Consider the following 14,813-nt stretch of genomic DNA (forward strand, 5'->3'; position numbering starts at 1 on the left):
CACACCTGTAATTCCGGCACTTTGGGAGGCCAAGGCGGCCGGATCACAAGGTCAGGAGATCGAGACCATCCTGGCCAACATGGTGAAGCTCTGTCTCTACTAAAAATACAAAAATTAGCCAGGTGTGGTGGCACATGCCTGTAATCCCAGCTACTTGGGAGGCTGAGGCAGGAGAGTCACTGGAACCAGAGAGTCGGAGGTTGCAGTGAGCCAAAATTGTGCCACTGAACTCCAGTCTGGCGACAGAATGAGACTCCATCTTGGAAAGAAAAAAAAGAAAAAGAAAAAAAAAGGTAGAGCCTCAACACAATAACTCTAAGAAATATCACTCATCTGGGTATTTGGATTATTAAACTGAAGTATTCACAAGGCATAACCCAAAGGTTACAGGTTTTGGCAAACTGAATCATGTTAAGTGAATTCGGCAGGCAGTCCACTAAGATTTTATAAGATTTGTGATTGTTAATTTTTTGTGTCTACTTGACCCGGCTACAGTGCCCAGTTTGTTTGGTCAAACACGGTCTAGATATTGGTATGGAGGCATTTTTTAATGTGATTTACACTGACATTTATTTTTTTTAGAGATGGGCATCTCACTATGTTACCCAAGGTGGTCTCAAACTCCTGGGTTCAAACGCTCCTCCCACCTCCATCTCCCAAAGCATTGGAATTACGGGCATGAGTCACCATGCCTGGCCTCAACATTGACATTAACATCAGTAGACTTTGAATAAAGAAAATTAATCTCCATGATATTAGTGGGCTTCATCCAATCAGTTGAAAACCTTAAGAGTAAAGACTAAGGTTTCCAGAAGAAGCAACAATTCTGCCTCAGGATTGCAACATAGTATTCCTGCTTCAGTTTCTCACTTATTACCCTGCCCAGAAGATTTTAGATTCAAGACTGCAACATCAGTTCTTACAGAATCTCTGGTCTGCCGGCCCACCACAGTCATGTGAGTCAGTTATCACTCTCTCTCCCTATCTCTCTGTCTCTCTTCCTCTCTCTCTAGATAAATAGATATATTCTGTTTCTCTGAAGAACTCTGACTAACATAGACTATATTGCTAGGAAAAATGCAATCCTAGCCAATTGCAGCAAAAAAGTAAAAGTAAATACAAATAAAACTGTGTTCTATAACAATCACTCCACCTTTTTCCTTCCTACCTTAGGAAAGTTTTGATTTATGAAATCATTCTTTTCACAAGAGTAAATTATTCAGAAAGCTTGAGACAGGTTCCTCTTCTCTCTCTGAAAATTCACCTGTCCTAAATCTTTTCTCTTCCTTCCCAAATGACGGTCACCTTACTAATAACAAAATTCATGCTCATGAGAGAGTAGATTGATATCTACAAATCTCACCCCCACCCATGAGCTATCTGACGACTGTGACTCCTGCTTTTGCTGTCCCATGTGAAGTAGCTAAAACAGTCATCTTTAGGCCACAGGTGAACAGAGGAGAAAAATCCCTGGGTCAGAAGGGGTCAGGCAGCACCCATCAACTCATAGTACAGAGGCCGCTTCCTTTGGTGCACACATATACGAGACCGTAACTGTGAGACTCACATCTAACAGATGCTCTGAGCTCAGTGAATTACAGGAAATTCTTAGAAGCCAGAGTATTTCTACACAAATACCAAGATCCCAGAAGCCAAAAATAAACTTTTGATTTGTTAAGGGACCTCGGAGATATTATCAGGTCTCAAGGAGTTTCAGTTTCAGACATACTCTCAGGAACTTAAGTTATTTTGGGTTAACTTAGGTCCAGGTGACAGACTGAATCCACACACAAATGGACCTGAATTCTTCAGTTACTGACTTAGGAATGTCCATGGCATCCACTAAAATCAGGTCATTCTAGAGCAGGCAAAACTTCTCAGATTGCTTGTAAGTTAAAATGCCAAAACTCCTATAACAACCAATAAAGTAACACTTTAAGATTCAAGTATGGTACATAATTAAAAATCAACTATCACTATTTCCTTTATATTTTCGAACTCAAATTAAAACTGAGACAGACAAATTCAAAGTAATAGACAAAGGTAAAACAAACACTGACAGGAAATGAAAGTTTGAATTCTGTTTCCAGCAATAATGGAAGACAAGTAATTAAGTGAAAAACCTACAAGTACAGTATACCCAATAATGTTAACTAGCAGTTTTAAAACTCATTTTGACACCTGTCTTGGCAAGGGAAGACAGTCTAGGAATTCCCCAACCAGGAGAAACACAAGAAACTGTAGATCTACAAAGACAAGTAAGTCTCAGAGTAGGAATATTCCCGGGACTGCTTGCCAATCCCTGACAAACCAGAGTTCAAGATTCAGTAAGTTTGCACTTGAGGGATGACAGGCAGAGTCCAGGACCTGAGTATAACAAAGAAAACCTACCAAAACCAAGACCCTTGAAAAAAGAGCATTATTGTCAGTGTCTGAAAGAAATATCCCTGTATAGTGTCTATGGAGACACTTGCCTATTGCAGCTTTGCCTCTGAGTGGAGGACAGAAAGAGGTTGGAGAAATGTAATGATCTTCAATTCCTAATCACAAGCCTCCATCTCAGGTGTCTAAGGCAAGAATTCACATCACCTATATAGTTCAAAATAACCATATTGGAAAATGCAGATTAAAGTGACCCAGGGTTGGTAGCATACACAGTTTCCTGACAAAAGGAACCCAAACCTTCTATAGACAAATTCACTTTAATACATACCTTAAGAAAGTCCCACAGTTAATGCTCTGAGATTTACTCACAGTGAAAAGTCCACCAAATTCCAAGGAACAAACAACCATGAGGGAGAATCAAGATTTAAACTAGTAACTGCCAAGTAAGGCCGTCAAAGATGGCTGCTTTTATAATAATCAGAAGAAGCCTACAAAATGAGTTTACCTGACATATTTAAATAAATAAAAGAGACTACTGAAAGTGCAATGAAGAAAGAAAATATTATGAGAGCTGACCAGACATATTTGAAAAAGAACAAAATAAAATTTTTTGAAGTAAGCAATGTGATAACTAGAATTAGGAACTCAAAGTTTGGATTAAACAACAGATTAGACAAAGATGAAGACAAATTTGTGAACTGCGAGACATATCTAGATAAGTTACTCAAAATGAAACACAGAGAATCAAAAGAGTGGAAAATATGAAAGTTAAAAGATGTAAAAATAGAGATTCCAACATATATCTGTCTAATTAGAGTTTCATAAATGGATGAAAAAAAGATGTAGAAGAAATACTCACAAATGTAATGACAGACATTTCCTGATATGATGAAGATGCAAATCTTCAAATCTAGGAAGTTCAATGTCTTTATCAGAATTACGTAAAAGAAATCTATACCTAGACATATTATAGTGAAACTACAGAATATCAAAGACAAAGAATTCTTAAAACATCCAAAAGGAAAAGATAGATTAGCTAAAAAGAACAATAATTTGACTAATGGATGATTTCTCAATGACGATAATGGAAGAGTGGAAAATAATAATTTCAAAGTACTAACAAAAATGTAGCTGTCAACGTAGAATCTTATACCCTATGGAATTATCTCTCATTCAGTCATTCACTCCATTTAACAAAAATATATTATGTACTTACTATGTGTTGGATAGTGATGAGAATCCATCAATGGATAAAACAGACAGAAAACATTCCTGCTCCACTAGAGTTTACATTTCAATGGGGGAAAAATAATAACTCTAATATGTAAGTAAAATATGGTATGAAAAGATTGGACCCAGATAAAGGAAGTAAGATTGACAAGTAGCAGAGGTCTACAAATTTAAATAGGGCTATTGGAAGAGAATTCATAAAGAAGGCGAGATTTAAGCAAAGACTTCAAGTTAGTTAGGGATTTCTGGCAAGGAAGAGTGTTCCAGACAGAGATAATAGACAGTACAAAGCCCTGTGGTCAGAGTATTCCAGAAACAGGAGGCCAATGTGGATGGAACCCACATAAAGAAATATGTGAGAAAGTCTGAATTTATTTTAAAAGAATGATTGATCGATCTTAAATTCAAAATAGACTCTAGGCAATAGGGCATCCATGCAGTAAACTCCTTTACAACAGCCAACATAAAACCAAATGGAAATCTGACAAAACCAAATATGCTTTCTCCTCCCTATCTTGTTTCCCCACCAAGTAAATTCTGAAATTGAGAAGTTTGTTTCTGTTGGCTTTTAACATCCAAATAATTACGTATGCCAAAAGACCAACATCTTTTTCACACTTAATCTAAAATTAATATTTAATAACTATAAAAGTATAGTTGTTATACTTTGTTTGCTTTCATAGTTTTACTACTAATCTTGTATTTCTTACTTAAAATTGCTCAGTGTTAATCAGAAGGCCTAACTTCTGTTAAAGCTCCTCCTCTTTGGGTAGAACTGTAAATGCCCATTCTCAACTTCACTCTATTTTCAAGATTTTCAATGATATGCATGAATTATTTTTACAATAGAAAAAAAGTTATCTAGTAAATTTTAGAATTCAGGGAATAAATTGCATTGTAACAGCTGGGACATCCAATGCAATATTGAATACACGTAATGACACTGGACATTCTTGTCAGTTTTATTTTGGAGAAACTAGAACTATAATTCAATGGCATAAAAAAAATTTAAAAAACTATGACCTACCTTCCTTATTGACAACCAAACCACCACAGTCACACAGTTATATATCACATGGTTGGGGATATTAAGGAAAAACAACAGCAACAACCCTGGCACCCACTCTTCAAATAAAATGTTTGCATTTTTATTGTCACATTATTTTCTTGCAGTGTGTATAGTTAGGGGAATGCTATTTTAATATTGTGCTAAAGGAAGTGAAACTAACACTTAAAAATTCATAAGAAGAGTTTTCATGTTCTTATATTAGCATTCAGAGGTAGAGTAAGGGTGATTGGAAGGCATGTGAGTGTGACTCAAACCCACATCATATTTGTTTATATTAAAATAATGCCTTCCGGATATATGGCTTTGTCCTGAATCAAAGTGCTAAACATTAATTTTTGTGTGCATCACTCTTAAATGAGAATAATTAATGTAAAATCAGGATTTGGAGTTTTAAAATTATGAATTCTAAACATATTTTATCCAAACCACAGTATTCTCACTGGTCTCCTTTGGAAAGAATGCAGTGCACTGTTAGTGAGTCTTTGTGGCATTTCATATGCTTAATCAGTAGCATATTAAAATAAAGAAATATGTGAGAAAGTCTGAATTTCTTTTAAATAATGATTGATCAATCTTAAATTCAAAATAGATTTCTTCTAACATTAATCTAAACATAGAGTATTTTCTTTGACATTATGTCAGAATTCTTTTAAATAATGATTGATCAATCTTAAATTCAAAACAGATTTCTTCTAACATTAATCTAAACATAGAATATTTTCTTTGACATTATGTCAGAATTTTTTTTTTTCTTTTTTGAGATGGAGTCTCGCTCTGTCACCCAGGCTGGAGTGCAGTGGCACGATATCAGCTCACTGCAAACTCTGCCTCCTGGGCTCAAGCGATTCTCCTGCCTCAGCCTCCTGAGTAGCTGGGACTACAGGCGCCACCAACACACCAGACCAATTTTTGTACTTTTAGTATAGATGGAGTTTCACCATGTTGGCCAGGCTGTTCTTGAACTCCTGGCCTCAAGTGATCTGCCCACCTCGGCCTCCCAAAGTGCTGGAATTACAGGCATGAGCCACGGCGCCCAGACCTAGCTGTTGAAATTTTTATTCTTCAGTTGGATTTTTCTTCTTCTCCTTGTGGTAGAGTTTGTTTTTTGTTTTTTGTTTTTGTTTTTTTTGAAAAATGAGAACTTGTTACAATGGAATTTTTTTTCGTTGAATAAGACAAATATGCTTATCTCTTAATATCATTATAAAAACTTTTATATTTGGGCTATTTGCATTTTTAATGGGTGAAATAATGCATGGACATATCTAATCTCAGATAATATGAAGTGACAGATTTAACTGGTTTATAAAATACTACTGAAACCTGAATTGATTTGTTTCACTGAGTTAAATATTTGTTTTCCATCCATACTAATTCAGGAAGCACCTTGGATGTAAACAAAGATAAAATTTCTGGAAGATTTTTCATTTCTTCCCAATACAGGAAGTCGAACAGTTTTAACAAATATAAATCTCTCTGTGAGCACTTTTTCTCAAAAATAATAGATAGTAAACCCTTTCTTATTGAGGGTGCAGAGTAATACTCATCCCTCCAAGTACATCTAAACTTTGAATTAACAAAAACGTGGTATTTAGGAGCAATTTGCGCATAAGGTTTAGTTCAGTTAAAAAATGTCAAGGACTCTCATTGCCAGCCAAGATAGAAGAACAAGGATCATATTTACCCTCATACCTTAAACAACTAAAAAGTCAAACAAAACATACGAAACAATTTTCCAACATTGAACAACAGGGACCACAGAAGTAGGATCCTGATAGAAGAAAAATAAACTAGGGAATAAACCCAGGAAGAGGGAATCTAAACAGAGTCCAGTGTTCTTTTTGCACTGAAAAGACAGAGATGAGAATTTGGGAGTCTCAATGTAGTTACAATTTGCAGGGCAGAGTTTACCAAAGTAAAAAGAGCTGCAAAGAGAAGAGGCTGCTGAGATCTGCAGAGGGTTCCCCTAGAGTCTTCAAGCGGGTACTGATCAGGGCATGTGTGTAAGCAAACTACATGAGACCAGGCAATGACTGAAGGGGAGCAGGAGGAGCAATTTCCAGAGATCACATAAAGCTGGGAATGGTTATTTCCAAAAGCCAAAGGGGAGAAATATTATACTACACAGGACATGCATCAAGAAATGTACTCAGAATCGTATTGCCTTAGTAATGGGGACAAAACCAGCCTCCTCTGGTTCCACCTAGCAAAGTTGAAAAAGTAGTCGTGAAAGGATAAATATGTTTTGGAGCAACTTAATTGCATCCCAGAACAAATCTCAAAAGTATTTTCTTAAAAAAAATACTAAAACTTCCATAAGGTCACAATGGTTGAGACCCAATCAAAAATTATTAGACATGCAAGAAATTAGGAAAATATGACCAATGAGAAGGAGAAAAATCATTCAACAAAAACTGACCAGTGAATGATGCAAATGACAGAGATAGTAAAAGCACATTGAGACAGCTACTATGACCCCACACCGTATGTTCAAGAAGGTAGAGGAAAGCATAAGCATGTTGAGGAGAGCCATGAAAGATATTTTTAAAACCTAAATCTAAGTTATAGAGAAAGAAAGTACAATGCCTAAAATAAAAATTATACTAGACAATATAAATCCTAGCCTGAAGGCTGGAAAAATTTGCAATCAGGAAATACCAACAGGTTGGACAAATAGCAATGACATCCCTTATCCTTTGAGCAAATTAGTTAGGCAGTGGTGGTGATGTTGTGGGTATTTTCTTTGTTTTGTTTTGTTTTGTTTTGTTTTGTTTTGTTTTGTTGAGATAGAGTCTCATTCTGTTGCCCAGACTGGAGTGCAGTGGCTTAATCTCGGCTCAATGCAACCTCTGCCTCCTGGGTTCAAGCAGTTCTCCTGCTTTAGCCTCCTGAGTAGCTGGGATTTACAGGTGAGCCACCACACCTGGCTAATTTTTGTATTTTTAGTAGAAACGGGGTTTCGCCATGTTGGTCAGGCTGGTCTCAAACTCCTGACCTCGTGATCTGCCCACCTCGGCCTCCCAAAGTGCTGGGATTACAGCGTGAGCCACCATGCCTGACTGGTTATTTTTTATTTCCTTGTTGTCACAGTTGTGGTTATTGCTTTCTGTTTTGCACTCCTCCTCTGATCTTTCACTTTACCAGTAGTAATTAACAATAATTGGACAAAGAGAAAAAAAAGCTCTTCCTTCCTTTACTATTTTAGCAAACCAAATAAAATATATAATGAAGTAAAAATTTTAAACAACTAGGTAAGATAGCAATGAATTGGACACTGTATAAAAAAAATTAGGAGAGTTAAAGAAATAGCAAGAGAAATTGTTGTACAAAATTAAACAAAGACAGAAAAAGACTGAAAAAATTAAGAGGACACCAGTGAGCTGTGAGATAACTTCAAGTGGCCTGATATACATGTAACTGGAATCAAAGAAAAAGGAAGAAAACAGAAAAAAGTGTCCCCAGGTTTTAAAATCTCATGTCTGTGACCCATCCCTTAAAGCATGGGATTAGATGAAATTGTAAGGAGAGAAGAGTGATTCTGCTCTGACTTAATGGTAAAGTACACAGGGCCAGCTAACCATTGTCTTGAAACAGACATTAAGAAGACTGTTCTTTAATTGTAGTTATGCATCTTGAGCTCAATGGCCAGCCTTCAAATGATGCTAGTCTTCCTATTCCTTATAAACATCCTCCCAAGTTGATATATGTACTGGGCGACCTTATGAGAGGGCGAGATGAATAAAACAGTCCATTCTTAGAGAGAGAATAATTTTTCCAGGCCCTGAAACTCTGTCGATTTCAAATGCACCTCTTTGTCTTTCTCTCTCTCATCTCCATTCCTCACTTTCTTCAGATGGAAGCTTTACTATCTCCTGGTATATCACTGAGCTCCTATTCGAAATCACATTTGAAGGAGTATGTAACTAACACGTACTCCTTCAAGAGTTTCATAACTCTTGAAAGCATGGTAGGATTGATGGTATTCATTCAGGTATATTTTTATTTATTTAAAATCTTCTACGAGTTAGACGCTATGAAATGGACTGGGAATATATTCATGAACAAGGCAGATACATTCCTGATCCATGGAAATTACAGACTGCCTAGAGAGATTGGCATTACACTCATAATAGCATTAATAAATATATAATTCTTTAAGATACTAATATTAAGTATTAATATTTGCCTCAGCCTAATTCCTTTCTCCCAGGTTCTGTTTTATTATCACAGGGCACCAGATATCCCTGCAAACTATATATTCCAGAATTTTTTGCCAATTGACTTCCAGTTTGGTTTGGCCAATAAGAGGCGCTGGTGCAAGATTAGAAGGTAGTAGGAATGGAGAAATCGCGGATCTTCCTTTCTCGGATATTAATTCTTCTCTCTTTGTTTTGTGGTGGTATCTCTGAAAGGGACTAGAAACCTTTCACAGGGGTCCCAGCCTTGGCCCTGATTTTTCCTTTTCTGCCATACTATCCCTTGTCAAATTTTCCTCTTTAGTGGTTCTAGCCTTGCTATGCACCCCCAGAAGTCACAAATACACTCTCCATCTCTGAGTGAGCTCATTTTCAGTTATTGCTTTCAATACTTTCACCAATTGTGTAACCAATCCCCTCCATTAGATTCCATCTCCTTGAAAGACCTAGTACAATTTCTGTTTCCCTGACTGATACACATCATTCTGATGAGTGCTACATATGTGGTCCAATGAGTGCTACATATGTGGTCTCCATACAAATGGGAGATCTAATCTCTTCTGAGGAATTAGAGACCGTTTCCTTAAAGAACTAATATTTAAACCAAGAACTAGAGAATGAATAGAAATTAGCTAAGGGAAAGGAAGCAACCACAGCCACATGATCAATCATCACATTTACTTAAGATATCGAAGGACTATTTTACAAAACGCAATTTCTCGCTACGCTACAGTTGACATATTTCCATGTCGTACTTCTAATTGTGCCATTGGGCCTACAGCAAACCTGCCAGCATCTATCTCAGATGGCTAACTCAAAGGTTATTTGTTTTTGTTTTTAAAGTTGATCCCATCAAACTCAGGCACATTTGCTTTCTACCAACTCTGATGTCTTTGCAGTGCCAAAAAAACAAAAAAAGAAAAAGAAAAAAAAGAAAAATGCATTGCCAAGGAGAAATGTCCAGCTGTGAATGTCCTTATGCACTTGCTTTTAGCAGCATCTCCAAAGCATGGTCCCCACTTGGCCATCCTCAGGCCACATGTTTAATCAGGACTTTTAGCATGTCAAAAAGATTAGGCTGGCAGACTGAATGACTGCTTCTATCTTTCTATCATTTTTATAACATTCTTTGTCACGTGGCTGCCTAATTATTAAGATCTACTTTACCAGTAAAATAAAAAGCCCTGTTCTTCCCCAGCTCTCAGATTGGTTTTACCGATTTTCTTTTTCTTTTGTCCCCAGTAGGGCTCAGCACAGCACCTTTACTGATCCTTTGCTACTTTATGCATTACGGAGTTTGGGGCACACATTTTGATTTTTTTAAAATATTGCATTAATATATTATTTATCTTGATTTCAGAGTTGTTTTGTTTTGTATTCCCTTAAATTTTGTACCTGAGGCAAGGACTTCATTCTCCTGGCCCTGGTCCTGATGCTGAAGGAGTCCTGGTTACTCCCTGAAAGAATTTTAGCCTGTGCTGAGAGTAGAGTGGGACACGTATGCCTACACTGCCCCAGAGGCTCCCAGCCATTGGAAAGACAGAAACAGCGGGAGGGAGAGAGGGATTTCATTCTCTTAAATCACATTCAAAGACAGGTCATGGAGCGTGCTCGGAGCAGAGCATGGAGCATAAACAAATTTGAATATTAGATACAATTATTTCTGAAACATTTGCCTCTAAAAATATGTATCATAGGTGTCAAATAGATTTTAAGATAAAAAAATTTTTTTAAAAATGAACTTCATATCAGTCCTACTTGTTTTTTTTTTTTTTTTTTTTTTTTGACGGAGTCTCGCTCTGTCGCCCAGGCTGGAGTGCAGTGACCGGATCTCAGCTCACTGCAAGCTCCGCCTCCCGGGTTTACGCCATTCTCCTGCCTCAGCCTCCAGAGTAGCTCGACTACAGGCGCAGCCACCTCGCCCGGCTAGTTTTTTTGTATTTTTTTTAGTAGAGACAGAGTTTCACCATGTTAGCCAGGATGGTCTCGATCTCCTGACCTCGTGATCCGCCCGTCTCGGCCTCCCAAAGTGCTGGGATTACAGGCTTGAGCCACCGCGCCCGGCCTCAGTCCTACTTCTAAGATCATAATCAAACCACAATTAGCAAAAGACATTAAAAACATAGGAAAACAAGATATTACAAACCAGAGAGATAATTTATTCATGTGGGCTTCTCCATAGCTACACCCAGGCTTGTGTGTATTTTAAGCTATCTATTTTGTGTGTGTGTGATTCTTTAGAATTTCTACTTGATTTCTCAAGGGCTTGCTTTTACAATTCCTAGGTGTAGCCTACAAATATGCCATCTTCCATATCAATGTTAACAGGCCTCCATTTAATATAAATAGAGCCCAGGATGTGGGGCTCCTAATGTTTTCTTGTTTGTACATGGTAAAGGCATTCATACCTTCATCTTCTCATCTCCTAAATGACGGTTTTGGACTAAATGGCCATTAGTATACTTTGCCATTTTCACATCCTGTGATCAAATAATTCTGTTCCACATATACATTTTATACCATATGGAAGGCTTAACTTAAGTTGACCTTATTGTTACTTTTTTTTAATCTTATCTTTTTTTTAATACTGAATTTTATTTTGAAATAACTACAACTAAAATGGAGCACTTGGACAATGATTTGTGGACTTCCAATCATAGCAAGAGTTTTGATTTCATACATTAGGCCTCCACTGATCTTTCCCATACTCTCTTAGGTTCCGTTTTAAAATTTTATCCTTCTTTCATCATATTCCCTAAAATTTTCCTATATCTCAATGCTTTGATACTTTCACTTGCAGAAGAGTGAAAGCATAGCACTGCTCACATTTATTAACAAGCATTTATTTTTCCTTTGCCCTCTCTTTCTTTCCCACTTTTTTTCTCTATTCTCTTTTCCTTTGTCTTCCTTTGACTCACTTTTCCCATTTTCTCCTTTCCTCTTCTTCTTATTTTCACTTATGACAGTTAACATGGTCCTAGATGTTCCAAAAAAAAAAAAAAAAAAATAAGCGAGCACAAATAACATTACAAATTGAATTTTATTCAACAGTTAATTTATGCATATGAAATTCGATGCATATAGAATAACACAATAAGAAAAAGGTATTCCAAACTGAAATGGGTTTGTGATTATAAATAATATGTGGTGACTGAAAATAACTTTAGTAAGGAATGAGCAGTCTTGGGAAAAATGGAAATCAGGATTCTAAGGGAAATAAAAACAAATAATATGTTGAGTGTGGGGCTAGGAAGTGATTAGGAGATGAATACAGGCAAAAATGCCCACATTATTTTAGCTCTTTTCAGGGAAGCTGGACTCCTGACAACTCTTCTGACTGTTGCCTTACCTTAAAAGCCTTCCCTAGGCATCCCCAAATTCAGTGGTCCAGCCCCATTTTGTTTTCTCACCTGTATTCTAATACAATCACACACAGAACTTCTGTTACACCGAAGGTACTTATTCACTTGCACATCTGCTGTCCTGCTTCCCACTAAACGCCAGTCCCCTGTAAGATGTGGCTGTACATTATTCAGCCTTGAATCTGAAATCTGACACATATCAGACACCTATCTTCAAATTCTCTGTCCCCCATTTACGATTCATGCAGACACACACAATATTTGTTTTAATATTTCGGAGTCACAATCTCCTTATTTATAAAATTAGGAAAATATTACCCCTTTTTGTGTTATTCTATATGCATTGAATTAAAATAAAATAGATAGGTTTGAGCTTTCCTTAAAAACTGAAGAACTACCCAAACTTTTGTTTTTGAAAGCTTAACACATTTTGGAAGAGGTCTTCTCTGAGCACCCTATATTTGTCATCTAAATTTTTTCAGTATAATGCTATGAAAGAGTTTCTGGTCCATTTTGGAGCCTACAGAGTCTTTTTTAATGATTATTTCTCTCTTTTCTCCCTCATCTTCAATAAGTAATATCAGTTAAAACTCTTCGTAGCTTTAAATGAGCATTATGGACAAGAAAAGAAATACCTAAACTGAGTAAGCCAAATTACTTAGTCGTGAAAAATTATGCAAGCGTCTGAAGCATGAATTCCCTCTTCTTGTCAGCTTTATGTAGTTTAAGCAACTAACTATATTTCTAGCCAAATTTAACAAGCTAACATCTTAATTATGCTCACTAAGCCATTTATTTTTTTTATTTTCTCAAAATTCTGACACAATTCCCAAAAAAAGTGAAAAGTGTGCTAATGAAAATTAATGATATCCGAAGGAAAAAATTTGATGTTCTGTGGTACAAAAATATCTTATGAAGTTTGGTTGTGCTCTCCTTGCTTAAAGTACACAATAACAGATAAAATGTTAGGCTTTTTCTTTCTTTTGCAATAGCATATTACTATAAAAATATGACACTAGGTCCCACTATAGTAGCACAAATCCTATTTTGTAGTATTTCACAAATCCTAATTTAATATGTGAATCGAAGAGGACATTTTCTTATTATATTTGCTTTTGTTTTTGATATTTGCTCATATTAAAAGATGAAGTAACAAAAATTTACAAAGATTTCTTCATTTTTGTCCCTAAAAGATTATAAAGTGTTTTGCTAATTTATTTATTATATAATTTGTCATGCTTCAAGCAATAATGAAACTTATTTTTACAAATATGAGTTTGAATAACTTGTGTTTTATATCATTCATATATGGTTCAACTGACTCACAATGTTTATACGTAACTTAACAGTTTTTATATGTAAATAACTCATTTACTTAAAGAGCTATCTGAAATAGAATTCAACATGATACAAGAAATAATCAGTAAGTCACAAATGTATTTACATTGATAATCAGAAATAAATGTCACTTTTACTAAATTATTAAATTTCATTTAAATTATTATTTATTTAAATTAGTATAATTATTAAATTTTACTAAATTCAAATTTATGTATGCTGTCCTTTAAGAATACAGAATTTTCAAAATTTCGAATTTATGAAATATATTTTTATCAAAAATATACTTTGTAAAATAACCATTTTGTCTTGTGTTTTTTTGAGATGATTAATCAATGCTAGATTAATATACTCTACATTACATATAATAATCATATTTTCAACCGATTCTTCAGAGACATATATATTGCATAAAAGGAGAGAAACACAGGCTCACCAATTCTCTATAAACTTCAGCGATATTTGAAACCATTTTGCACAGTTCAAAAAGAGTAACATTTAGAAGTCTTACAAAGTAATTATCCAATTTACCATTTCCTTTTCCCTCTAGTGAATTCACCACTGAAGCATTATAATCAAATATCACTCATAATAAACAAATAGCATTAAAAGTTGTATCTATTTCTTTTTGAGCTAATGTAAGTTAAAGGTTAATAATCTTAAACTTTTAACCTAAGTTGAAATTTATAGCCATATGATTTTAAAGCCCCAAATACGAGTGAATTTATACTTTGTAGTTCCAATTAAATAATTCAAAGGAAAAATTACCTTTGCTGGTGGCTCAGGCGCAGAATCCATGAGAGTCAGTCTCTCCATTTGTTTGGTATGTACCATAAGCATTATCTTTCTGTTTACTCCCACTTCTCCTCTTTTTCTACTTCGAAGGGAGGCCAAGCTATATAAACCATGATTTAGTTCCTCTTTTTGACGTTACATTCATTTCTCCTATTTTCGTATAATGGTAAAGAGGAGGAGTAATATTTATGAGCTCATGATTTCCACAAATTGCAATTACAAACACCAGTCCAATTCTTTTTTTTTTTTTTTTTTTTTTTTTTTTTTGAGACGGAGTCTTGCTGTGTAGCCCAGGCTGGAGTGCAGTGGCCGGATCTCAGCTCACTGCAAGTTCCGCCTCCCAGGTTTACGCCATTCTCCTGCCTCAGCCTCCTGAGTAGCTGGGACTACAGGTGCCCGCCACCTCGCCCGGCTAGTTTTTTGTATTTTTTAGTAGAG

The 14,813-nt window shown here is 35.9% G+C and overlaps 1 protein-coding gene across 5 annotated transcripts in view; it reads right to left on the bottom strand.

Moving 5' to 3' along the window:
- The window catches only part of TFEC (transcription factor EC), a 211,717-nt gene extending 197,151 nt beyond the window's left edge, over positions 1-14,566 (bottom strand). The window contains exons 1-2 of one of the 5 annotated variants that reach the window (XM_023228220.1): positions 14,349-14,565; positions 11,799-11,857 (exon numbers count right to left, since the gene is read on the bottom strand). The gene's annotated coding sequence lies outside the window, so the exon portion shown is untranslated. Of the gene's footprint in view, positions 1-11,798; positions 11,858-14,348 lie in introns of all 5 variants that reach the window. The other 4 variants (XM_023228223.1, XM_023228219.1, XM_023228218.1 and 1 more) reach the window with 4 other exon arrangements.
- Positions 14,567-14,813: the final 247 nt, after the last annotated feature.

The sequence above is a fragment of the Piliocolobus tephrosceles genome, chromosome 8, assembly GCF_002776525.5.
Source record: "Piliocolobus tephrosceles isolate RC106 chromosome 8, ASM277652v3, whole genome shotgun sequence".
Taxonomy (NCBI): Eukaryota; Metazoa; Chordata; class Mammalia; order Primates; family Cercopithecidae; genus Piliocolobus; species Piliocolobus tephrosceles.